The sequence below is a fragment of the Malaclemys terrapin genome, chromosome 8 (assembly GCF_027887155.1).
Source record: "Malaclemys terrapin pileata isolate rMalTer1 chromosome 8, rMalTer1.hap1, whole genome shotgun sequence".
Lineage (NCBI taxonomy): Eukaryota > Metazoa > Chordata > Testudines > Emydidae > Malaclemys > Malaclemys terrapin.
In genome coordinates this window covers 59,253,403-59,279,764 of record NC_071512.1, presented here as the reverse complement: position 1 = coordinate 59,279,764, position 26,362 = coordinate 59,253,403, and the positions used below count along the sequence as shown (strand labels likewise).

The 26,362-nt window shown below is 42.8% G+C and overlaps 1 pseudogene; it reads right to left on the bottom strand.

The window, feature by feature from the left end:
- LOC128842456 (iron-sulfur cluster assembly enzyme ISCU-like) overlaps window positions 1–26,362 on the bottom strand; it is a 170,096-nt pseudogene that overhangs the window by 40,575 nt on the left and 103,159 nt on the right.

Sequence of the window (26,362 nt, the reverse complement as noted above, 5' to 3'; positions counted from 1 at the left end):
TCTGGGATCAACATGGCTACAAACATTTTTTTTCTTTTGATGTTTAAGCTAATTAGATGGGGAAAAGGTCAAAATCTAAACAAAATGTTTCTAAATGTTTCAGCTGACCTGAAACAGAACAAAATAAAAAATAAAAAAATTGTAGTTCACCAACATTATCAAGATTGACTTTTTGTACCCATTCAAGACAGGAAAAAAATGTGACTTCCTGAAGATGTTCATGAGACAGGAAAACCTTTTCCCACTCAGCTCTAGTATTGAGACCTGTAAGCATTGTCTGACTATACAATGGACTGTATTTTCCCTTGGAAGGGGGCTAGAATATTCTGATCTAGATGATACACATTTTCTAATTTAGAGTTAGTTTTTCCATGTATTTTTATTCAAACTTTTGAAAATAATTACAAGTATGGATTCTTTCCAAAGCTCAAACGCAGCAGATGAATAAATAGAAGAAGCTTTTAAAGGAGTACATCAAATCATGCTAGAAAAGTAGACAAAAATAATCATTAGGGAGACAGATAAATGTAGGGAGAATGATTCAATGAGGTCAAGATTTTCAAAATACCTACTTATATTAGGTGCCTCATCGTTTGGGTACTCAACTCAAAACATCTTAAAGCATCCTGATATTCAGAGGGCAGGTGCTGAACAGTTTCTGATAATCCAGTACCTTTAAAGTGTCATAAATAGGGCACCCAAAATTATTAGTCATTTTGAAAATTATGGCCTAGAGCAGTGTTTCTCAGTGGCCTGTCCCTGAGATCTCCCTGACAAAGTTTAGGAAAGCAGCAAGCGGATCCTGGTGTCAAAAAAGTTGAAAAACACTGGCCTGGAGTTTTTGGGTTGTTTTAAGGTTAGTGAGAGAAGACAGAATTAAAAGGTAATTATAGAGTTAACTTTTAGATATATTAAATAAATGGAGCAAACAGGGAAGTTAAACTCCTGGAAGAGCCACATATTTTTGTATTAATCAACCTCTCTGAAGAAGAGAGCCAACTTGTTGAGAGAACAGTGCATATACAATTAAATCCATAGTATCCGAAACAACAGTAAATAGTACTAATATGCATTTTTAAAGAACTCCTATACATATTGTTATGAATAAATAGGCTTAGGTTTTGTGGTGTGTTATTTAGCCATAGTTAACATCTTAGGCAAAATGGATCTCATTTTTATATGTTTATGGTAATGCCCACTATGCATTGGTGTTTTCCAAACACTCAGAAAGAATGGTCCCTGCTCTGGAGAGTTTTCAATCTATGGACAGACAAGAGGTTAGGTTAATAATCTTCACTTAATGTAGAGTGCATTTGTGTGTCTGTTTTTAAAAAAGCAAACTGAAAAAACAAGTTCTCACGTGGCATCACATTGACACCCACTTGGGTAATCGGCAGAGTTGGAACTTTAACGTCCACCACACAGATGTCTGCCATTTGAGCTAACAGAGTGATTGATAGAGGTAATGTCATCCTCTATATGGACAAGAACTAGAAGGGGATAGGACATATTTTGCCAGTGGATATCAGATATTTGCAAAAAGCAGAGGAATGGCGAGTCTCTAATCTTTGGTTCCATTCCAGCCTTTCACAGATTCCTCTACTAATTCCTTCCAAGCTTGACACCTTGTATTCCATTCCCTTGAACTTGTCCCTCTCTCAGCCCCGTCTCTTCTCTATCCCTGGCTCCTTGCCCACCCAGTTTAATCTCCAGTCCTCAAATCCTCATCCCAGTGCCAGTCCCAGTTCCACATCATGGCTCCTTGTCCAACCTGTCTCTCCCTCCACCCACACTCCTCTGGCTCCTAGTCCTAGTCTCCCTCCCCAGGCTTCTCATCCAATTCCAATTTCCTCCCCTCTCTTTTCCCCAGTCTCCATAGTCCCTGGCTCTTTTGCCCAGCCAGTCCCAGTTGTGTCCCCACACTCCAGCTCCTTGTCAGATCTGTCTCTCCAACACCACCACTACCCTCCCCCATTTCTTAGTCCCAGTCCCCACCCCAGCCAACTGGCTCCCAGTCATAACCCCTTCATTTCCCTCAGAGGCTCCAAGTCTCAATCCTCTCCCAGCTCCCATGCCCAGTCTCTTTGCATAACTAGTCCCAGCCTCCTTTCCTATGCTAGCTCCCAGGCAATATCTCCTCACCATAACCAATTCTGGCCTCTTCTCCCCAACATCTGGCTCCCAGTCTCCCTACCCACCTAGTCCAATTTCTCTCCCCACTCCTTCAGTCCCATCCTCACTAAATTCATCTCAATCTATTCCTTTCTGTTCCTCAGTTCAACTTTTGCCCCCTCTACATTTGAATCAGATGGTTCCCTTCTCCACTTTGCCTGGGTGGCAGCAGGGGTGGTCTGACAGCACAGGAGAGACAGATTCTTTGCTCTCAGTTCTGGTGCCCTACCACGCCTTAGGTGGAGCAACTTAGGGCTGGTCCATACTAAGCCCCCAGTTCGAACTAAGATACGCAACTTCAGCTACGTAAATAACGTAGCTGAAGTCGAAGTATCTTAGTTCGAACTTCAAGGTACTTACCGCAGGTTCCACGCGCAGCAGGCAGGCTCCCCCGTTGACTCCGCCTACTCCTCTCGCGGAGCAGGATTACCGGCGTCGACGGCGAGCACTTCCGGGATCGATTTATTGCGTCTAGACAGATTTATGCTAACTGTGACTTTAAAGGCTTATAACTTGGCTATATTTTGGCAGATTTGCACAAAGTTGCCCTGACACAAATGCCATCCCCTGCCTCCAATGCCAAATTTCAAGTCCCTGCTCCAAAGCCAGGGGGCACTAGAATTGTTCAGTGGAAAGATCCCAATTTTTTCAACAAGGAAAAGAGTGAATTTTTCCCCAGCCTCTCTAGAACATTCACATATCAAAAAAACATGGCAGCGAGTCTCAGAGTCCATGTCAACAGTTTTGGGCTTGAAGATCGCACACTGCCAGATTAAAAATAGCAGCATAGACATTTTGGGCTCAAATTGGAGCCCTGGCTATGAAACTCAGCAAGGAGGGAAATCTCTTGGACCCCAGGCTCCAGCCCAAGCCAGGTCATCTACATTGCTATTTTTAGCCTCGAAGCATGAGACCCGTGAGCCCAAGTCACTTGACCTGAGTTCTGAGACTCACTGTTATGTTTTGTTTTGCTATGTAGACATACCACTTCTCAGAAGCAGCTGTACCATTTAGGTTGAAATTCCTTTCCCTCTACCCCTCAAAAACCCCACAGCCTGAAGCAGACACCCAGAATGGAAAATTTCAGCCCACATGGTTAAAGTCTGGCAAAGTTGTGAGCAACTGAAAATAGAGTCTTTAATAGGAAGCTTCAAACAACCTCAATAATAGGTGACACTGTCAGGCTTGGTTCACTGAAAGCAGGATGGCAGAAGTGGGTCTTGAAGAAGAATTTAAATGTGGCAGGTTAGGGGCTTTGCAGATGAACTTGGGTTGGTCTTACTATTCACAGAGGGCCACACAAAAGTCACAGTGGTGATTGTGTGAGACAATGACAAACAGGAGGACATGGCTTGGAACATTCGTGGGCAGAGGAGATGAGGAACAAAATGAAGCTCGACAAGGAAAGATAAGAGCTATGTACACCTTTCAATTCAATACAAGGAACAGTTCGGCTCCCTGGTAGGCAGAGACAATAATATTTGCCTTTGGCAGTTTGATGTGTTTCTATGACTGCACTTCTGGATGAGGATGTTTAATTCAATTAAGGTGACAGGATGATGTACTGAGGCCTTCCATTCTTAACACTCCCATAGTAAAATGGCCTCAAAAAAGAGAACTGCCTGTCACTGTGGGAAATAAAGTGTTTCATTAAGGACTCTGTTATCTTATTACCTTCACAAAAGGCTTAGAGGCTAGGTGGCTCTCCGGCCCCTCTTTCAGTTGCAGTCTCCAATAGCATGTCTAGAAGATATCACATTCAAATCAATGGGAAAGATCTTTTAAACAGCATAGCCCACACCCCAAAGCTAAAGAGATTGTTTACCTGAGTAAGCAGATAACTAAAAAGGCAGTTTCCTAGTATTGCACCTCCATTATTCTGGGGCCTGATCCAAAACCCATTGATATGAAGTCTCGAGACAGACATTGGGCCTGATTCAAAGCCAATGAAAAGATTCCCACTGATTGCAGTGGGCTTTAGATCAGGCCCATCGGCCTTTGACAATGTATTTGAGCATTGCGTTATGTTTTTAGGATAGTATCTATAGCTCTTTTTATCAATTGATCTCAAAGGACTTCACAATCTTTAATGTATTTATCCTCACAACACCCACACGAGGTAGGGCAGTGCTATTAACCCCATTTTACAGATGGGGAACTGATGCTCAGCAAGACTAAGTGATTTGTCAAAGGTTACACGGAAAGTCTGTGGTGGAGGAGGGAATTGAACTCAGAGCTCCCAAGTACTTGGCCAGTGCCCTAACCACCAGACATCCTTCTTCTGAGGATATCAGAATTTTGACACTGATTTAATAGGAACAGCAGTGAGCTTTTATGAGTGAGCTGTTAACAGATATCATTAGTCAAAATGCAATAAGAAATAGTCTCAGGCTGCTTCTCCCAGTCCCAGATTCTTCCTTTCCCCCCCAACCCCCATTCCTGCTTTTTTGTGAGACAAAATTGCTATGCTGGGGAAGGAGCTAGTGGGATGCCATATTGATGGAAGAGTTGAGGTGATTTTCATTCCTCTAATGGAGTCCACCTCTTCCCCCCCCACATACTAATTAATCTTTCCTGACAGAGAAGGTTTATTCTTCGGGTCCACAGAAATACTCCTGCAAAGAGAAGTGGTTGTCTATTGCATATCCAAATTGCATAAAATGTCAGATTAAACAAACATCTTATGAAAGGCAGGATTCATATACAGTAAACTTGTTTTCTTTTCTATTCCATTATATTTTTCTTAGGTTGGTAAAATTCCTAGTGAGATTATCTTCACAATTCGTAGACCCATGGATTTTCCTTATCTGCAATATATACATTCATGCACACAATCCAAACTTTGTCCTACTATCAATGGATAATATGTAAATTTGGTTAAAACCCTATTTCCGCTCCCCCCCCAAGATTTAGATGCCCCCAAACCTTTGGGCCAGTGAGATTATAATCTAGGTTATCACTTTCCTCCCACTATACTCTAGATCAGTGGTTCCCAAACTTTAACAAGCTGTGAACCCCTTTCACTAAAATGTTAAGTCCCACGAATCGCCTCCTAAAAATGAATATTTCCATGGATTTTCTCTTTTACCTGCATATAAATTATAAAAGCAGTTATCTTGGAAATATAATTTTTTTATTACATGATTATTACACACTATTTATTATTAATTATTATTTATCATTACAGTATTTTTATTACATTATGAAAACGGCAACACTTTTCCAAGATCTCATTTTTGTAGCTTGTATCACTTTGAATAAGTCTGTTATCAGACAAGACTCCTATGTTTCATCAAGGAGTATCAGATCTGAAACAGCATGAAGGTATTTAAGAAGACAACTCCTACATAAGCATTCAGGTCTTGAGCAGACCAGGCAAACAACACACATTACAACAAAGCTTAAACTTGTTCTTCATAATAATTTTAAAAGCAATACTAGCTGACTATTTCATTTTAAAAACAGCAAAAAATATCCACCTCCCTTTCCAATTCTTATAAGGAGTCTTGAAGTTTAAATCTCAGTGTGATAGAGATGCTTGCTTTGATCTGCTTAGCTCTTGGAAGTCCAGGGGCTCCGGGCTGCTGGTCCCGTGCTGCCCGGGGTCCCTAGGGAAAGCTCTGTCCACCATTAGGGAATTTTTTCCCCGAGAACCCCTGTAACATTTCGTGAACCCCCAGGGGTTCACGAACCCCAGTTTGGGAACCACTGTTCTAGATCTTTGGTCAAACAAGGGAAAACCAATTTTCTCCTCAAAGAGCAATGATTGATACAAGAAGTTTCTGTAAATTCGAACTGCAGTTTTGTTACACAAATCCAGTAGATGGATAAAACAATTCTATTAATAAGGAAGTGCCTTTATTTTTTTTTTACACTTTCAATATAAACAAAAATATTTCCATGGAGAGGTGCCTGAGTCACAGGGTTCAATTCCAGATACATACAAACTTATCCAAAGTTTGGGGTTATTCAGATCCAGGGGCATCTCTAATTTTCAGGGAAAAGACAGCATGGAGTTAAAGATATGAACATTCAATAAGGAAATGACTGATTACAGCTAAATATGATAGAAAATATAATTCCCTATTCTTTAGGAGGATCATTATGGTTATGCTAATAAATAGGAAAGGTAGCATGGTCCAAAGGATAGGGCATTTGACTGGGACTCAGAAGACCTAGGCTCTCTTCCCTGCTCTATAATTGACCTTGAGCACCTCTCTGCCATTGTTTCTACTTCCACTCTTTTTCTGTCTCGACTATTTAGATTGTAAGCTCTTCAGGATCAGAACCGTCTTATTTTCACTTTGTATAGCACCTAGCACAACAGGATCACAATTGCAGAGGAAGCCTACAAGTGCTACTATAATACATTAATACAAATAAACTGGCATAGCCAACTCTGTGCGATCTAAGGATCTCCCCTCCACTGGGGAATACTTATCTTCCACTTCAAGGCAGCTCTAAATGACCTTTGCACTGTTGGAGTGAAAGCCAAGGACTTGGTGCCGGATGTTTGGGGCTTCAATGTCAAATCTGAAAATGTTTGTGGTATTTTTTTAAAGTGGTCTCCTAGCCACTCAGACCTGAATTGAAAGCATAAATTCCTTTCAGACAGTCAACCAGACAGCTTGTTGTCCACTGATCTGAATGTGTGTGTGTGTGTCTCTCTCTCTAGAATAGACAAAACAGACAAAATCTAATCACAACGGGCCTGATGGAGTTGTACCATCATGGAGTGGAAATCAGCTGCAATATCTTCCCTGAAAGGAAACACACCTGATTCTCCATATCTGTAAACTCCATTAACTTCATGAAAATCAACAGGACAGGGCCTCATCTGATGTAAACGAGCACAGCCCCATTGACTTCAGTGGATTACACTGAGCTACACCTGCTGAGGACCTGCCACAACGGAGCCATACTGGCATACAACTAGTGCAATGAAGTGACTCATTGAGTCCCCATATTTTAAGAATCAGGGCTTTTGGTGGGTTTTCTTAGAGGAGATGTGGAGAATGACGCTTCTAAAACAGAAAGGATAATCCATGAAAGTAAAATGTATCCAAATCACAATAAAATACACGTTCAGTGCTTTAAGTGAAACTGTTAGATGTAAAGGTTTAGAGCTTGCACAAGACCTGGGTAAACTATTAAATCAGATGTAAGTACATTAATATTCACTTCACACCCCTCCTAAGTTCTACATGAAAATAAAGTAACAGCTTATAGACTAGTTTCTGGAGGCGTAACAGTATAATATTTGAGGCGGAAGTAAAATATTGCTTTTTTAAATCACTTTTTAAAGTTTAAAGTGGGTTTGTACATTTATGGGTAGCTATTTTTCAGCCCTGTGTCTTGTAGCACATTTTTCAGGCAACTCTTGCATTTTTAACACTACAAAAAAAAATGCAGGACTCCAGGAGTAAACTGCCAACTGCCACATTTCTTTTCATATGTGCTGTATTAATCAAAGTTCAGGTGGAATTTAATTCTGCTGCTTTCATCTTTGCAGTAGACAAATTGGACTTTTTGGAAGGCCTACGTTATAGTTTCAGAGAAAGCATCTGCCTTTCTCAGGTCCTGCCCCTGCCGTCTTCTCGCCTTACCTCAGAGCTTTATTCTGCCTGTAAAGCTCAGCAGCCTTTTTCTTACCCCCAGCCATAAACTTCTTGTGCAGGCATCTGAGGGTCCTTGAAAACTCAGGGCCTAATTCTCAACTGCTCTGCTCCATTCTCAGCTGGCTGCATCTGACACAACCTTTGCACTGGTGGAAGCACCTTCCCAAGGTGCAAGGTAACGGAGAATGAAACCCTCAATCAGTACCTATGACACAGTGATTGTCTATGCAATACTGATGCAAATCAGGAGTAATTCCTTGGAAATCAATTTATACTGTATAAATCAGAGGTGATTCAGGGCTTGAAACGGAACATTCAATGTACCTTAGTGCATTTTCTCAGCTATTTATTTGGCACCATCAGGTACCATGGCGGGGAAGTGGCAGTTTTCCATTGGACCACTTGAAGAATTGCCAATGCCAAGCACTCAAAAATCACGTCAGCCCTCAGAAAAACATGAGATTCTTTAAAAATCTCATTTTTACGGCTAATACACCTCTACGATATAACGTGACCCGATATAACACAAATTCGGATATAACACGGTAAAGCAGCGCTCCACAGGGGCAGGTCTGCACGCTCCGGTGGATCAAAGCAAGTTCGATATAACTCGGTTTCACCTATAACGCGGTAAGATTTTTTGGCTCCTGAGGACAGTGTTATATCGGGGTAGAGGTGTACCACATTTGGGGTTCTTTCCTTTTGTCCTCTGGTTTCAGAGCTTTTAAGGCCCACTCAGGTCATGTTTCCTATTTTAACTCTGTTAACTATGTTAACCCATGTTAACTATTTTAAAAATTAAAATACAAAATAACTTGTCAAAGTTGAAAGACTCGTGGGAACTCCAATGGAAAGGTTACAGTGAACGTGTGGAATTCTTTGCCAGAGGATGTTGTGAAGGCCAAGGCCATAACAGGGTTCAAAAAACTAGATAAATTCATGGAGGATAGGTCCATCAATGGCTATTAGCCAGGATGGGTAGGAATGGTGTCCCTAACCTCTGTTTGCTAGAAGCTGGGAATGAGAGACAGGGGATAGATCATTTGATGATTACCTGTTCTATTCATTCCCTCTGGAGCACCTGGCACTGGCCACTGTCAGAAGACAGGATACTGGGCTAGATGGATCTTTGGTCTGACCCAGGAGGGCCGTTCTTATGTTCCTAGCTATGCGCTCAATTCTAGAAGGCTAGAACTCTATTTTTTGTTTTAAATGAAAGCTGAGATCTCATGTCAAAACTTTATTCCAGGACTGCAGCTTTAAGAGAAAACACCAAATGTCATGAGACTTGTAAGGAAATTGCAAGAGTTGGCAACACCAAGTAGCAATAGTGGTGGAGCTTCAAAGTAGGTGCCTCTCAGAGTCGCTAATTTGCTCAACAGTGCCTGAGAATTCACGGATTGTCATTGAACAGTTAAATTCATTTTTTAAGGCAAGGAAATTTCTTGAAAAGACCTTAACTGGCTGGAAAATGGCACTAGCTGTTCGGAAGGAAGAAGATGGTGATGTAGAAGATGGGTGAGGAAACAGGAGTGGGGTTTCCTTTTTTAGCAAAAGACTTTTTAAAAAACCTTATTTAAATAAAAGGAGGAAATGATAAAATTAAAAAAAAATCCTTTAATCTTTCCTCCAAAGCCATACTCAGGGTGGTTTTTTTTTTTTTAGTTCTTTTGTTTATTAGGGTTGCCAACTTTCTAACTGCAGAAAATCGAACACCCTTGCCCCACCCCCTGCCCTGCACTGTCTCTGAGGCCCTGCCCCCTCTCACTCCATCCTCTCTCCCTCCATCACTCACTCTCCCCCACCCTCACTCACTAGCTCATTTTTACTGGACTGGGGCAGGGGCTGAGGGCTCCGGCTGGGGTTTCAGACTCCGGGGAGTGGCCATAAATTAGGGGTTCAGAGTGTGGGGGCGTGGCTCTGGGCTGGGTCCAAGGGTTCAGAGTGTGGGAGGGGGCTCCAGGCTGGGGCAGGGGGTTAGGTGCGGGAAGGGGTAAGGGCTCTGGCTTGGGGTGCTGGCTCTGTTGTGGGGCTGGCGGTGAGGGCTTTCAGTGCTGGAGGGGGATCTGGTCTGAGGCAGTGGGGTGGGGTGAAGGCTCTGGGAGAGGATGGATTTGGGAGGGGGCGTGGGAGGGGGTGAGGGGTGCAGGCTCCGGGCAGTGCTTACCTCAGGCAGCTTCTGGGAAATGGCCGGCAGGTCCCTCCAGATCCTAAGTGGTGGGGCCAGGGGGCTCTGCACACTACACCTGCCCACAGGTGCCACTCCCATTGGCTGTGGTTCCCGGCAAATGGGAGCTGCGGAGCTGGAGCTCGGGCAGTGCATGGAGCCCCTGGGGCTGCCCCTACGCTTAGGAGCCGGAGGGACATGCCGGCCGCTTCCAGAAGCCACATGGAACCAGGCAGGGAGCCTGCCAGCCCCACACCAACTGGACTTTTAATGGCCCGGTCAGTGCTGCTGACTGGAGCCACCAGGGTCCCTTTTCAACCTGGTGTTCTGGTCGAAAACTGGACACCTGGCAACCCTATATTTTGTTACTTACAAAGTGGCTGCCCCCCAAAAGATACAGTCTTTTTTGTTCTGTGTCTATAACATACCTGGTATAGACACAGAACATCATCCTGGTCCATGCCTGGAGTTTCCAGGTGCTACCACAATACACATTTTTACGGAATGGATCTTGGTAGTATCCAACTGGAATATGTCACTGTGCAAAGCCATTGGCTAGTGAGAAGGAATCTTAGATTTTACTAAGGTAACTCTGAAAACTGAAGTTCTAGCAAAACTAGTGAATACTAATTCACATCTGAATGTGTCTTCTGGAGTGGTAGGAAAGCATTGTTGCTATAGTATGGAAGGACAAATTATAATCCCTACCTTCATTTTGTTCAAAAATAAATCAGTACAGAAGGAATTCAGAAGTGGCCAAATGTTTAATTGACTTTGCTGCAAAGTGTGGTGTTCGCAGTATTCCCTAGTACAGGGAATGCTATGATATCGCAGTAAATGTATCCATTTGAAGAGTCCAAACTGGACAGTTTTTAAAGTGTGAGCACCGTAATCTAGGATTATAAATACTTTTGTTCTAGGGCTGCTCAATCCTGCAGGATATATAACATTTTAAACAGTGGTTATCAACCTCTTTTTCTCACCAATCCCAGATGCAATTGACTTTAATATGAGCTGAATTGGTTCCCAAGAAGGTAGTTCTACCCAATGAAATAGTAATTCAAACCCAATGATAAGACTGGGATATGGAAATGACTGACAGATAGATTCAATATGAACACTTGGCCCCTGACTCTGGACAGTTCTCCAGCCACTGTGCACTGCTCCGTTGGCACAGACTGCTGTTCACTCAGAGGATCCATCATCCAGAGGATCACTCTTGTATAAGGGAAACTTCTGTGTCATATCCTTTCCTGGATGCTGGTTTAAAGGCCATGGACTAAGGTTAATTCTCTATGCCTCTGTATTGATCCTTTGGGGTCACTGACAGCCAGTACAGAGTACAGCAACTGTTGCATTTGCATCCCCTGCTCTAGCTGAAACTACACCTTAGCTACAGCTGGGGATCTGCCTCTGGGTTTATGAAGTGATGGGAACACAAGTTTTCACATAAAGACTATATTATGTTTATCAAAGAAAGGTCAGAAGTCAGAAGATTCTAATGGTTCTTAAGTAGACGGATGGGACATTTGGTCAGCCTGGTTCTTTTTGTGATTTTCTTATCTTGTTTTCTTTTTTTAATCATTTATTTTCAAAAGCTTTAGCTATAACTCCGAAAAGGTTTGTGTGTAAGGGCTGACTCTAAAGAAAGAATTGAGAGATTAACAATGAAACAATACATAAATTAGCACCCACAAGTTTAATGTCCCTTTTGCCACTCCGCAATTTGAATTACTCAGACAATTCCAGTGTCACAGTATTTTTGAAGTCTGCATATTAACAGAACATTTCAGCTGCTAAAAAGGCATGTCCCGGGAACTGGATACTCATCTGGGCCGAGCGGCCTACTGGATAGAGGACAAACTCAGGCGAGCCCAGTTTTAGTCCCAGCTCTGCCACGGTATGTGATCTGAGGTGTAGGGATGCATAGCTCCCGAATCGCCAGCCCACGGGCGCGGCAAACTGCTCCCATGGCTACGAGGCAGGAGTGACCTTCAATCCAGCATTTGTGTTTGGGAAACTTATTTGGCTGATTTGATTGTACCCTCGCAGCTGGTGTTCACGCGCTCAAGAGATGGGTTCGTTATCTTATGTGCATGTATGCTGCCTGGCTTTTCTATGCGCAAGAATGTAACCACTAAGAAGAGTTGTAAACAAAGCAAGGAGAGAAATAAAAACCCCAGGAAAGTTTTCCTGGGAGGCTTTTTGCAAGAGGCTTGTAAAGCTCTCTGGCTACCAACAAACCTGGCGTTCTGTTTCCTGCGTCGTCACCACAGCTGGTGACCCCGACGTGATGCCCCTCTACTCACCGGCTGGATACGCCGAGCGCGCCCGCGGCTGTTTGCCGCCCCTTATTCGTGAGTATGGGGGGGAGACTTTCCAGTGCCCAGAAGGAGCACGCAAGAGAGTTACAAAAGATTATAAGGCAGCGATCATGTGTCGTTGTCTCGGTCGCTCATATTGAGGACCTTCTAAGGGAAATAGATCGCCAGTGCCCCTGGTATCCGGACTGCGGGTCATTACAGCTTTTTGATTGGATACGGATTGGGATCACCTTGTATAGTGAACCCCGTGCCCCAGTTCAGCACCTGCTGCTCTGGCAGCATTGTAAGGAGGCGCTGGAGGGGTTCGGCCCCGATGGCCTTAAGCCGGTTTCCCCTTTGCCCCCAGGTGATGGGCCACCCCCCTCCTGCCCGCAGCTGACCCCCCCTGCGCCGCCGCCCATGGCGGCGCCCCCATGCCTACCGGTCGGGCGGGGGGGCGCTGTCGCCGCGGCGGTGCAGCCAGTGCGCAAGGCCGGTCTCTTGACCGACAAGGAATCCAAGTGTGGGTTCGAGGCGTTCCCCGTCTCTAGGCGGGATAATGGAAACGGGGGCCGAGTAGTGGACTGGGAGGCTCTCCCCTACTCGGTTCTGCACGAGCTCCGGGGGATCTTGGAAGGTGTGTCAAACAGTTACTTCTTGCTCCCCCAAGATTGGAAAGACATATGTCGCATGGTGCTGTCTCCCGCGCAATACGTTGTGTGGGACAGCGAGTACCAGCAAGAGGCGCTTGCGGCAGCAGCACAAGGTGGGGGGGCTTATCTTGCTGAGCAGTTATATGGCACAGGGCAGTTTTCGGGCATCCCCGAGCAGGCGGTGGGCACGCCCCAGGTAGCTTTTCCCATCATTGGCCAGTGTGCCCGTCGTGCGTTTCGCAGGGTCCCCGCTGCGAGCGAGTCCTCTAAGTCCTTCGACCCTGGCGGAGTTGCTGCAGGCGTGTACTGATGTAGGCACTCAAACCCATCAGATGGCCCTGCTGGCAGCTGCCCTGCACAAGGGGCAAAAGCCTCAGGGGAACTGCTTTAACTGCCACCATCCATATTGATGATTAGGCGTATGGCCCTCCCCCTCCGTTGGCTCACTGATGAGCCCGTATGGGTTGCGCAGTGGCCGCTTTTCCCCAGAATATGTGCAGTGTATATTGTAGCAGAGGTAAAGGAAATGCAAACCTACCAATATAGGTTGTGTTGTCTTGTTCAGATCACTGTGTGTTTGAAAGTAGGAGTTAGAAGTGAAAGGCAATCAAAAGACTGGGAAAGTTAATTGTGTCCCTTTTAAGTAAAAATCTTTAAGCTGTAGATAGCTTTGGATTTGGAAGCAAGCCAGAAAGCATTTGTATTAATGCAAGTTTCTAACTAATAAGGTAGAAGCCACTGAAATCTAGGCTGCCTATGAACAAATACAAGGAAACATTTTAAGCAATGACTGACTGCCCAGAAGGGGTAGACCTCTGTTCTTTTGTTTTTCAGATCATCAGAGAAAACGGATGCCAGCTGAACAGCATTCAATGTACCATGCATTTACTGGCACAATAGGGATTATTTTTGTGTTTTATGGCAAAAATTGTTGTTAAGAATTGCATACCAACAGTCTTTGGAAGCAAAGACATGGAAGGTTAACCCACTCCCCATATTGCCCATGAGATCCTTCTGGCTACCTCAGATTTCTAGCCAGAGGGCTGGGGAGGGAGGAAAGCAATTAGACACCTGAGGTTGTACCGAGTGAACTCCTCAAAAGTGGGTGTGCTTGTCCCAGTTTGTTGCTCCAAAGCTCTGTAATAAAGTTATTTTACTGGAAGAGTGAAGGTTTCCTTTGTAGGTTAAAAGAAGCCGAGAAAGGGAGAAGAGGAAAAAGCACAGAATGAGTTAACTGAGAGGAAAATACAGCTTGCAGGCTCATCCAAGGCCACAGCCAAAACTTGGCTGACCCCCAAGACAAGGGGGGGGCTTAAATGTGCCCGAGCAACTGTGAGATCTGCAAAACACTGCCAGGCATTAATGAAATGTGTTAGGTTTCTTTTCTCACAGGTAGAAAAGTGCTACCCAAAGATCCTAGCACCCCTGCCATTTATTAAAACCAGGAGACTGAGTCTATGTAAAGTCCATCAATGAAAGACTGCTTTGGTTCCATGCTGGAAAGGCTCTTTCCAAGTCCTGTTAACCACCAACACCGCTGTGAAGTGCCAAGGACTGACTGCCTGGACCCATGCTTTTCACTGCAAAAAGACCCCTCCACCTCGAGAGGACTCTTTGACTAATGATAAGCCTATTTCTCCTTCTAGTCCTGCTGTGCCTTCTAAACAGCAGAAAAAAGGAAAAAAAGACAAGGTGAAGTGCTAGTAACCTCTCCCTTGTCCACTGACAGACCTACTGTTGCTTTGAATTTTTCTAGAAGAAGCAAAACCATTACAGGGTGATGTGCTAGTAACCTCTCCCCTGTATGATGCTAAACCACACTGTTTCAGGAAAAGAGAAGAAGGAACACTTGCTTCCTTGAAACCACAAAGTCCAGGAATTCCTGACTACAAGAGACATTAAGAACTGACCCTGGTGAAAAAACAAAAAATTATAACCTGGAAAAAAAGAAACTTGTGGGACCCATGCTTGGGAACGTGGTATTGATTGGATTTTGGGGTTTATTCTACAGGCTGCGCCCTGTGTTTTGAATAAGTCCTTCAGTATGTATTGCCTTCCCTAATTGGATTTTAAATGATAAGTACCAAAAGCACCTTGTTGCCATTGCCCCTGCTATCTTCTTTATTACACTATTACCCCTGTAACACATTCAAATACAGACAATGACCCAGAAGTTGCTGACAGAGATGGTATTGAATATCACTGAGGCTGGGAAGGCATTGCAGTGGGATCTAGCATGTTCAGGCTTGGCCCACTGCCCTTACAGACACATCAGGAGTACCATCTGATCTGTGGCCATGGAGACATACTTAGAGACTTTCTGGGTAAAAGTGCAAACGTTCTCAATGCTCCTTCCAAGCATATGGACCGGTTGAGGGGGTGTGGCCTCCCACATACCGAATCCTGCTGGGTCCATGGGGAGGATGCATGTGGGATTGAGTAATTCACCAAGACATCTGGGAAATTAAACTACCTGGTATGCCCAGTTAATTTTAGTTAGTGCTCCTGGGATTACACCTGACAGGACGCTTACTTTTTCAAGTTAATGACAGCTGTGTGTATGTTAATGACACCACATTACAAGACATTTGGGTCCACCTGGCACAAGTATTGAATCAATCTGATTCCTGCCTGGCCGTTGCCCCGAAAATGCAAGGTCTGTTAAGTACTTGCCTTGTTCCTGTCTGCAAACCACCCAGCAACATCTGGGGTGTGAGACAGTAAAGGAAATGTGTTGTTTTAAGCTTACTGATAATAGTAATTGCATGTAATAGTAAATTGATATGCTAAAATGTTATGTTTAAGTTATCCGCTAGGACGTTTTTCCTCCTTGGTGGGATTATATCTAGTCATAGCCACCCTTAAAGTGGATAAAGACCCTCTTATAGTATGGGGTCTTAGTTTTAGTTTTTGGTGTTTCATTTTGCTGCTTTGTTTAGTGTATACCCAATCTAGTGGCATTGTGCATGCTACCCTGCGAGAGTGTTTTGTTTAAACACTGCATCTATAAAATAAAACAGGGGGGGATGTAGGGATGCATAGCTCCCGAATCGCCAGCCCACGGGCGCGGCAAACTGCTCCCATGGCTACGAGGCAGGAGTGACCTTCAATCCAGCATTTGTGTTTGGGAAACTTATTTGGCTGATTTGATTGTACCCTCGCAGCTGGTGTTCACGCGCTCAAGAGATGGGTTCGTTATCTTATGTGCATGTATGCTGCCTGGCTTTTCTATGCGCAAGAATGTAACCACTAAGAAGAGTTGTAAACAAAGCAAGGAGAGAAATAAAAACCCCAGGAAAGTTTTCCTGGGAGGCTTTTTGCAAGAGGCTTGTAAAGCTCTCTGGCTACCAACAAACCTGGCGTTCTGTTTCCTGCGTCGTCACCACACTGAGGCAAGCCTGTTCACCTCTCTGCATCTCAGTTTTCCCACCTGTAAACGTCAGATAATGAGGGATGCTTTCCTACTTTGTAAAGTGCTTTGAGATCTATAAATCTAATGCAGCATGTAAGAGCTAGGAAGAAAAGCTTCCTGTACATTGTCATAGTTTCTTTGCTTTCAATGGAGCTATGACGATTTACACTAGCAGAGGATCTGCCTCCAGGTACAATTTGTACCTCTCTTTCAGGTTAGTCTACTGTTGATGATATTGTATTATTTTGTTTGCTTATATACACAACTGAAAACCTTAATTGGCATTTTAAAATTAAATTAACACTTTAACAGGAAAAGATCTAAATTTTAAAAAATGACTGATTTGGGTGCCCAACTTAAGACACTTTCAAGGGATGTAAAGTTCACTAAGTGCTGAATACCTGCTGAGATACTAAGCCGCTCTGTATTCACACCTGACACACACCGTTGTAATAGTCTTTGTACAAAATATGTCTTGAGGTATCATTTGAGAGCCAATTACTCACGGATTATTAAGATTCTTGTGTGATGTATGTACACGGTGAGTGTTAAAAGTTATGGATATATGCTAGAATTATGACTGAAGTGTGTGTAAAACAGGTATGTCAGGGGGAGTTGTTTATAGGTCTGCTCTAAACAAAGGAATGTGTATTTATGTCAATTAACATGGAAGCAGTAAACAAGATCATCAACGCTGCAGGGGGAGAAGATGGCAGGAAACAGAACAATTTGCATTTCAGCAAACACAAAAGTGGGGGTTGAAAGAGCATGGACTTTCCTTCACCACTGGACACCATGTCTCCTTCCTCACAGCTTGAATAAATTTCACTTTGAGGCGTAATCTTCAGAAGAATCCATTTCAAAGGTTTACTGCTCTATAAAGACAAGAAGGCTGAATCCCAAGTGATAAGCAGTTGAATCAATTGATTGTATACAAGTGCTATTGTATTATAAAAATGCAGAGTGAGTCTTTTCTGAAAGCAAATGACAATCGTGATTAATATCATTGTAAAATGTATGTATTAACACTATATAAGGAAATCTGGATATTTAATGATACCATGATTTAAAGTCTGTGGCCGAACAGGGAGAAACAGGTTCCCTCCCAGACAGGAGAGAAGGCAACTCTTTACCTGTCTCCTATGTAAATTAAGCATGGTGGAATCAAAACAATGGAAGCCCCATTTACATACAGGGGATGGAAAGCCCACAGGAAGGGATGAACAGCATGAGGTCATCCTGCATCTTGAAAGAAACTCATTGAACTTTGGAAGTTATAAGCAAAGACAGAAGCCATCTTTAGCATCTATCACTAGATGAACAAGGGAACAGAGTTCTTGCAAGCTGAGAAAGATGAATCCTTCAACTAATATGTGTGTGTGTGTGTGGTCTGAAGTGTCTGGGAACTAAATATAGGTCACAAACCTGGTTAGGCAAAAACTGTACCTTGCTAGATTAAACTTTAGACTTTTAGATGCATGTTTTCACTTTTATTTGCTTGTAACCCTTTCCAACTTTATCTCTGGTACTTGAACTCACTTAAAATCCTATCTTCTTTTGTTAATAAATTTGTTTTACTGTTAATCTAATGCCAATGCTGTGTTTGAATGAAAGTGAATGTTAACTCCAGTTAATGTGGCAAGCTGATGTGTTGTGTCTCTTTAGAGGAACAAATTAACCTTGTTATTTCGCTGAACTGTCCCAGAGAGGACTGGAAGTTACAGAGCACACAGTTTTTGGAAAATTTGGAACTGAGATTACATTGGGGTCACCTTGCAACTAGTACCAAAGGTAGATAGAAACCAGGGAATGTCTCTGGTATGTTACTGGAAGGCTGCTGGGGGGTGTCAGAGTTGCTGGATCAAGGCTGCAGATATACATAGACACTCAGGGTGTGACATGTATGCTTGTTGTTCACTGTGAACGTCCCTGGCAGGGAATCCCTAGCAAAGCATTTGAGGCACCCAGGGTTACAGGGCAAGAGGTGACTCAACCCCTCACTGGTCTGGATTGCACCCAAAACTGCCAAAACATAGACCTTTGAAAAAGTCAGGCTCCTTTATGGAGTCTCAAGTTGGGCATCTAAACACTGAGGCTCACAAAATCACTAATCACTATCTATTTTATATTTAATATGCAATAGATTATATTACTAATAAGTCCTATTCTCCCATAACTATTGAAGATCCTAATGATCCCAACTTGTAGTATTGTTTTAAGTACTGCTTTGTGCTACTGAAGTTATCACTCATTCAACAAATAATATAAACACTAAGTTTATTCTATAAGCTTCAGTGAATGACAGTGTTTATTGGGGGTGAAGTTGTTTTTTGTTTTGGTTTTGGGGGTGGGGGTGGCGAACGTATGTGTCATGTTCAATATCCTGTATAGTAGTAAGCTTTAAACAGCAGAATCAATTCTTCCCTGCAAGATATAGATGGAACCTTCCATCACTTTGAACCAGCCTAGTGGGTTATAAAGAAGGCCACTCAGATGCCCTCGCTTCTGCAAATTGCTTTATACTGTAATAGATGTTTCTTTCACAAAGAAAGAGAGGGAAAATGGTAACTTCAATTCCAGCCACTGACAAGGTAATTTTGATCAGGTTAAAATTTCACAGTCTGCAATATGGAAAAATCATAGACTAGACATGTGCACAAACAATTGGTGCTCTGTTACATACCCTTGCAGTAGAAAAATATTAATTCTGCACAAATGATCTGCTTTATGAATGGTGAATATAAGAGACATTCTTTAAAGTGTCACAATGGATATGTATCATATGCTGGATACAAAATGAAAGCTCCTTGCAGCTGCAGCACATGTGCTCATGACAACAAGGCAGCTATTAGAATTATTTAATAAGGCCAGATTCTGGCCAGCCTCTTCATGAATGCATAATGGATGAAGAAAGACTCAAGGAGCTCCCATCACCACTTGGATCTCTGCACAGGGGCTTCTGAGATCCCATCATTTCCTCTCTTGCCCCTGAAGATGCTAGGGGTCAGAAATGCAGCTGAGAGAAGGAGGAGAGGGTGAGGCTGTGGCTCTATCCCTACTTCCGAGCAGCCTTGTTCCCAGAAGGGGAACACTGCATTGCTTTGATAGTAGTGCAGCAAATACACAAGTGGGCACTGCCTAGGAGTCCTGAGGAAGGATTCTGGCAACTCAACCAGAATACCTTCTGGGAGCTCCAACAGCAATGCAATCCCGTATGCCACCTCCAACATGCCTGAAGGCACCAAAGACAGAACATCTTGCCTTTTAGGGGCTCCTTTACCACTGGCAGTCAATGGACAATGCAGCACCATGCCTGCTCACTCAGCCATCCACAATTAATTTTATACCTGTCTGGGGCTGATTTAGTCCTCCAAAGTTTATTCAAAAATGGGTTTGCAAACTGTCCAAGCCAGTTCTTACAGGTTTCACTTGTGTTCTCACACACTTACCTGGTTACATATCCCTTCACTGGAAGTGAGACTATTCGAACTCTCCACATCACCTGATGAGGCAGGTTCTCTTCCTCCTGTTCACCAGATTAGAATGGGCTGGGATTTTGCTGCAGAATGCAGCAATCACATCTTGTTTCCACTTCTGATGGAATCTAGTCTAGGCCACTGTCCACCAGAGTAAGGCAGTTAGAGGGTAAGAATTTTCTTTAACTGATTTTTTCCCACTTGGATGAGAAAGTCGTCCCTCTAAAGAACTGAATAAAATGAATTCTGCAGTCTCTCTGAACACATCAAGGATGCTCACCTACTCAGGGATACTAGAGAAATGCTTTTATGAATTGTCCCATGTGACTTTTCTGGCAAGCAATGTTTCAGCTCAGAATTCTCCAGAGAAAGGAACCCTCAAAATGTTTGTGGATATCCAAATGGAAACAAAAGCATTAACATTGTCAAAGTACTAACTAAGGTTGCAGAAACAATGTAAACAAATCCATGTTTCATGAATTCCATCCAAAGTTGATCCAAGATTGATGTTGATTGTCTGCAAGTTTCAAATCAGATGTTTCATATGCCTTCACTGCTTTCTTCACAGTGAATTCCTATAGATGGAGTATACACATTCATTTTTAAATGGCCATGCTTTTAAAGGCCTAAATCATACTGTTTTGGACTTCCACAGCACTCTCCGTGTTTAGACATCAAAGCACTTTACAAATTTTCATGAATTAATTTTCCCATTGCTGCTGTAACCTAGATATTATGACCATTATACAGATGGGTGGCAATTGTGTCATGGGGTGGTTAAGTGACTTGCCAAAGGTCATGTGGGAAGATCAGCAGTCAGGGTTAGAACCTATATCGCCTAACTGCAAACCCATCTTTCTTTTCTCCAACAGACTCATACAATGTCTTCTTTTCAGAAGGACAAACACACTATATCCTCTAGAGTATAAGCAGCAAAATATGTCCATTACTTTCTCCTCAAAATATCGTCTCATGCTCATGATAGCAGAAGCATGGCACAATAGTCTATATTACTCATTCCTTCCTGTTAGCTATAACATGTTCCCATTCTTTCCTATATGCACCATTCACAAACTGGGAATATGGACTTAAATGTGAATTGAGGGCTGCCCTGCTAGTGAACGAAAGATTATTATCCTCAGATTTTTGGACAGGGTTTTGGCTATTAGGAATTGTATGGGTATAGCGATGCATTTATCTTGCTGATGTGGACAATAGCTGCTAAACATTGAAACAAGGCAGCTGACATACCTGACTAAGGCTGGTACGTTGGCAGGAACTTGAAGTCAGAAAAACACAAGTTGGATGGGACTTTGTCAGCCATCAAAACAAAAACAAAACAAAACAAAACAAAAGACCACTTTAATAATCTTCATCCATATTAGGTGAAGCTTGTTTGCAAACTTTCTTATGTCTAAAAGTCTAAAGCTTAAATGTTTTTTTAAGTGTAAAACGCTTGTGGTTTGTTTTTGAAAAAGACACGCCCTCTTCCGAGTATTTGACTTTTAGGCTTCCCTAAAAGTCATATATGAGGGATAGATATGCAACATTCATCCATCCTGAAGTAGAGGAGTGGCAGTGATCCCTATGCTGAGGATGCTTTGTACTTTCCCTTATAAAAATTCTCCCAACCATTTTTAAATAGCTCTAACAGCTCGATGGCTTGCACCAGGAATTTGAAATTGGCTGGAGAATAGTTCTGAGGTTAGGTAGAGGCCTTCTCTAGACCAATGAAAGTCATTTCAGATTTGGACAAGTTCTGACAACTTTCACCAATTCATTTCCCTATTAATGTTTTAATCTGCAAGTCTTGTTCCTGGTTTATTGGTTTATTTATTATTAAAACCCAGAACATTCCATTAGCATTGTGGATGCACTAACTTGACATCTCACTTGTTGATAAATTGTATAGCAAACGGACATGCTCCAGCACCTTGTGGATGTTCTGCAGGACCAGAGGCAGGAGGACAGAGCCCCGCTGCAGTCTCTCTAACCGCCCTCCCCCGCCACAAAGTCCCATCCCCCCCTCACCCAAAGTCCCAAGAAGGAGGGGCGGCAGGGGCCGTGAAAACTGTCACTCCACCCCTGCAGACTGCTCAAGTACCACCACCACTCTCCTCCTCCTCTTGGGAGTGGTGGTTGTGGAACCCTCATCCCTAGCACAGTGCATCTTTTGCCTTCCAATCGGTGGAGTCTCCTTCTGCTCCCTTCTCTCAGATGTGTCATCTAGTCCACTCTCTGCATTAGTACCTGTAGAGAGAACATGGAAATGATTGCTCACCTGTATCTCCATTGCTGGTACATGGACGCTCCTCTTTTTCCTTCTGGAGGTCACATGCTGCCAAACTTCTTCACTATCCTTCTGTCCCTGCTGCGCCTGCTGTGAATCTTCAGAACGTTGTGGCCGTAGAAGCATCTCCTGACGTCTGTCCAGGAAATCTTCATTTTCCCTTAGGCAACGCAGAGTCGATACTTGTTTCTGCAGACCTCGAACCTTCTCTTCCAATATGGAGGCCAGCTTGCACTTTGTACAGACAAAGTCGCTTCTGTCCTGTGGAAGAAAGACAAACATGGCACAAACTGTGCAGGTTACAATAGCTGATCGCTCACCTTCCATATCACCTTCCTCTTAAGAGCTTCCTCAGCTGTTGTAGCAACTACTCAGAGAAACCCACAGATGAACGCCTCAGTGAGCTCTCCCCAGGCGAACTCCCAGGCAAACTCCCTCTGTTAGCCTCTGCTGTTCGCCGCTCAGCTGGTTCGCTGCTGACTGCCCTTATATACCTTAAAATAGGATTCAAAAACTCGGGAAGGATATATGTTTTAGAAAAGACCAAAATGTCCATATTATAGTCTCTCTGCTGTGCAAATTAGCCTGCTATTCACTCCTACTTATATCATTTGTATGCACAGTCCCATGTAAATCTGGCTTTCCCCACCCCTTTTGCACCAATTTTAGAAGTAGACCCAAGTAGTGAGTGAGGGAGTGTAGGATTGTATCTATGTACCTGTGAAAGTTTGCTCTGTGGAAGAATTAAGTGCCTAAATCCCATTGACCTAATGGAAGCTGAGCACCTACATGAGGCTTTGAAAATCTCCCCATCATAGAGCATAATTTGTGGCATCAGTTATTCTTTCATTCACTTCTTTAGATAGGACATTGATTGTTTATTCTGTGCCCAACCATGTATTAGGCATATTGACTTAACCAGCCAAAGGTGCATCTGTCTGTGGTTTATAGGTGCCCTGTTGTCATGAATTTGTTTCCACTAATCCTGCACAGTTGTCTCTAATAATGATATCTTGCATTTAGTAGTGAATTACTGTAAATTTGTCATTGCTGTGTAGCCATGTATTGATTTATTTGCTCTCCTTCTGCTCATTTGCTATATAGCTAAATTGCCTAAGCACCAAAAGCTTTAAATGTAGGGACCTGAAATATTAACAGGTTACATCACCTCATTAAGCAAAAAAAAAAAAAATAAATTCTGTCTTATTCAAAGTCTACATTATATAAGCTTTACATGCTGACACTGCATTTATCCAAGAAATGCTTAATGTCTGCTGAATCTTTAAAACATGAGAGACTGGGTGTGAAGTGTTTTCTCTAGCTCCAATATGAGTTGGCATTCTTAGGACCTGCCTAAATTAACACTTATTTTGCAGCAAGACAGGATGTAAATCTACTCCATACTAGCCTGCCATGAACTAAGTGTGAATTCCACTGCTGCATGCTAAAAGTACCCTAATGCTCACTGTCCTGCTCCCATTTCAAAGTGGAGTAGATAAACATGCATGAAGGAATTTTTACTTTGCCATACAGGGCCAACACTGACAGCTAGTTCATGGCAAACTGAGGTGTAAATCTATCCCACACTAATTCATATAGACAAGCCCTTATTTCACAGGTAACTACAATTTCCCTTATTAGGGCCAGAACTTCTGAAGAGAAATGGATAAAGTTCATTAGGGAGAGAAAAATCATATTATAGTAATTACTGGATTTATTTATTATAGTAGTTACTATTCGGAGGGTTTTTTTTTTTTTTTTTTTATTGATCACTTCAAATCTACAGCTGGCCTTGGAGCTAAAAGCACAGATTTTCTGCTAATGCAGCAGAGCAGAAAAGTTGTCTGGGAGCTGGTTATGCCTTCTTCATTCTCTGACCCTGCTTATGTTCGAAGAGCCTGGGTTCTAACTTCTACTAGCTGTGATCCCCTAGGGACCATGTGTCAGCTGGGAATTGCTGGTGTACACTGTGCTATGGTCATTTCCCTTTGCACACTTCCTGCCCCAACATGCCCTTTATACTGAAGGCTGCAGGGAAGGAGGCACAGGAACTCACTATGCTGGCTCCAAACCTGTTGAGGAATCCTTCTAACAAGAAGTATCCCCCAGCAAGGTACTTACAGACATTTCCTCTCCCTTCACACAGCCTGAAAACTGCAAAAAGAGTGGATTGGGCCACAGAATCTGCCCAAAGTCTTGAAGGTCTTGAATCAGCCACGCACTAAAAGCTCCCTAGTGTGTATTAATGTAGTACTGTTTGAAATGAAACTACGTTAACTCACACCAGGGAACTTTTAGTAAACACCAGCAGGGTCCACGTAGACCAGTTAACGCACAAAGCTACTGCATGCCAGATTTTATATCCCTCTGGTGCATACTAATGGACTATGTAGACAAGCCCTTAGAGGGGATTGGGTCCTTCCTATGATTTTGTTCTGCACCATCTGTTCATTAGTTCTTTCATTTCCCTGCATGGAGCCTTCCTCTTTTCCAGTACACAGATTACTTAGGCCCTTTGTTTTGTTCTTTCTTAGAGCATGGCCTCACTGCCCTATGATATCTCCCCTTGGTACTGTTCAGATTTAAGTGAGACCCACATTCCAGCCTCTACAGTCTCTCCTTCATGCTATGTAATCCAGAGCCATAAAAAGTTGTGATTCAATGTATGGCTCATTTCTCTGCAGTCTGAACTCTCCCTCATTTCCAGCTGAGACAGTCTTACAGATATGACAACCTTAGACCAATTCAATGAAGCTCTGCAATTGATGAAGACAGTCACCATTTCCCCGCTATCCCTACCCCAGTGTGGTGCTCTCTACTCCCTCAGGTGTTTACATCTTTTCTCTGAGAGAGAGAAGCCAGATAAAACTATTTCCTCAGTCCCAGCTGCTCCAGGATTTTGCTGTTGCTCTTTTGGGCATTCATTTTTGTCTCTTTGCTGCCTACGTATTGTTATATCTTTACAGTGTCTGCCTACTGCGTAACCTATCATTAAAACAGATCTTTTCATATTTAGTAGCAATCAGAAAAATATATTTTTAGTGCATTTTCACCAGTGGAAGTGCTCCATTGTTGAGTGCTTTGGGCCTTAGCTTCTTACTAAATTGACAGTAGCAGGTCCTAGTAGCAGAGCTCCCAGAATTAGTTAAATAAATACAAACCTGTAATTATTATTAATAAGTTGTACTGGAAAAAAATGTGATCGGGACAATGAGCAGCTGCAGGAACAGTTATGGAAATTTAGAAAAGGAAGGATTCAACAGCATGGCATAAATGGAGCAGAGATGTAACTTTAATTTGACCAAAATTGTATCTGAAACCCTGAAAAAAGAGGGGAAAGGTGTATGGGTCTTAGATAAAATTATCTATAAGATATTCAGCCTACTCTGTGCTATTTGAATTTCAATCTGAATACTGAATGCAACTGTCAGAGCATGAATATCTGATCAATGGAACTTTTGCCAGGTCTAAAGATGCACTTTTCCTCACCTACTACTTCCTCTAAAACTGGGTGAAAGTAACTGTTAACAGATTAAGCCATGATTTTCCCAGTACTGACAATAAGCTTATACCTCTAATTATTCAGATCATCAGATTCTCCTTTTTTCCACGTTATTGCCTTTAGCCAGCTATATCCGTCATCGGGTACCTCCTCTTGCTGCCAGACCTTTCTGTATATTTTTTATAATGCTTTGATAGAACTTGTTTCATCAGCTTTTAGCAGCTCAGCTTGTCTTTAAAAAGTAATAAAAAGCAAGAATGGGGATTAAAAATGTTTGCTGTTTTCATCGATTTCATGAAGGCATTTGATACTTTGCAGTGAAAGTAGTAAAATCATGTGCATTATGGAAAGTAGTAAAATCATATGGCCTTACAGATAATTGCAGTTGTAAAAGCTATTTATGAAGCCTCCTGCACTTCTGTAAAAATTGGTGGGAAATTAAGTAACTGGTTCAAGTCAGAGTTTGGTGTAAGACAAGGGGTAGAATCACCATCACTTATGTTTTTAAACTGGACATTAAAAATGTTAGATGAGTTGGAGTGCATGACAGTGGATGAGCTAGATTGAAGCTCCTGAGCTCATGCAGAAGACATCGTACAGATGTCAGACATTTCAAATTAACGATGACACGCTTTGCTAAGTCAGAGAATGGTGTAGTTAACTTGGACTTGTAAGAAATGCCAAGAAGATGAAGTACATCTTAGAAAAGGGACAATAGATACAGTGTTGAAATGCAGCAGGGAAGTTGTAGAATAAGTAAAAATCTTGT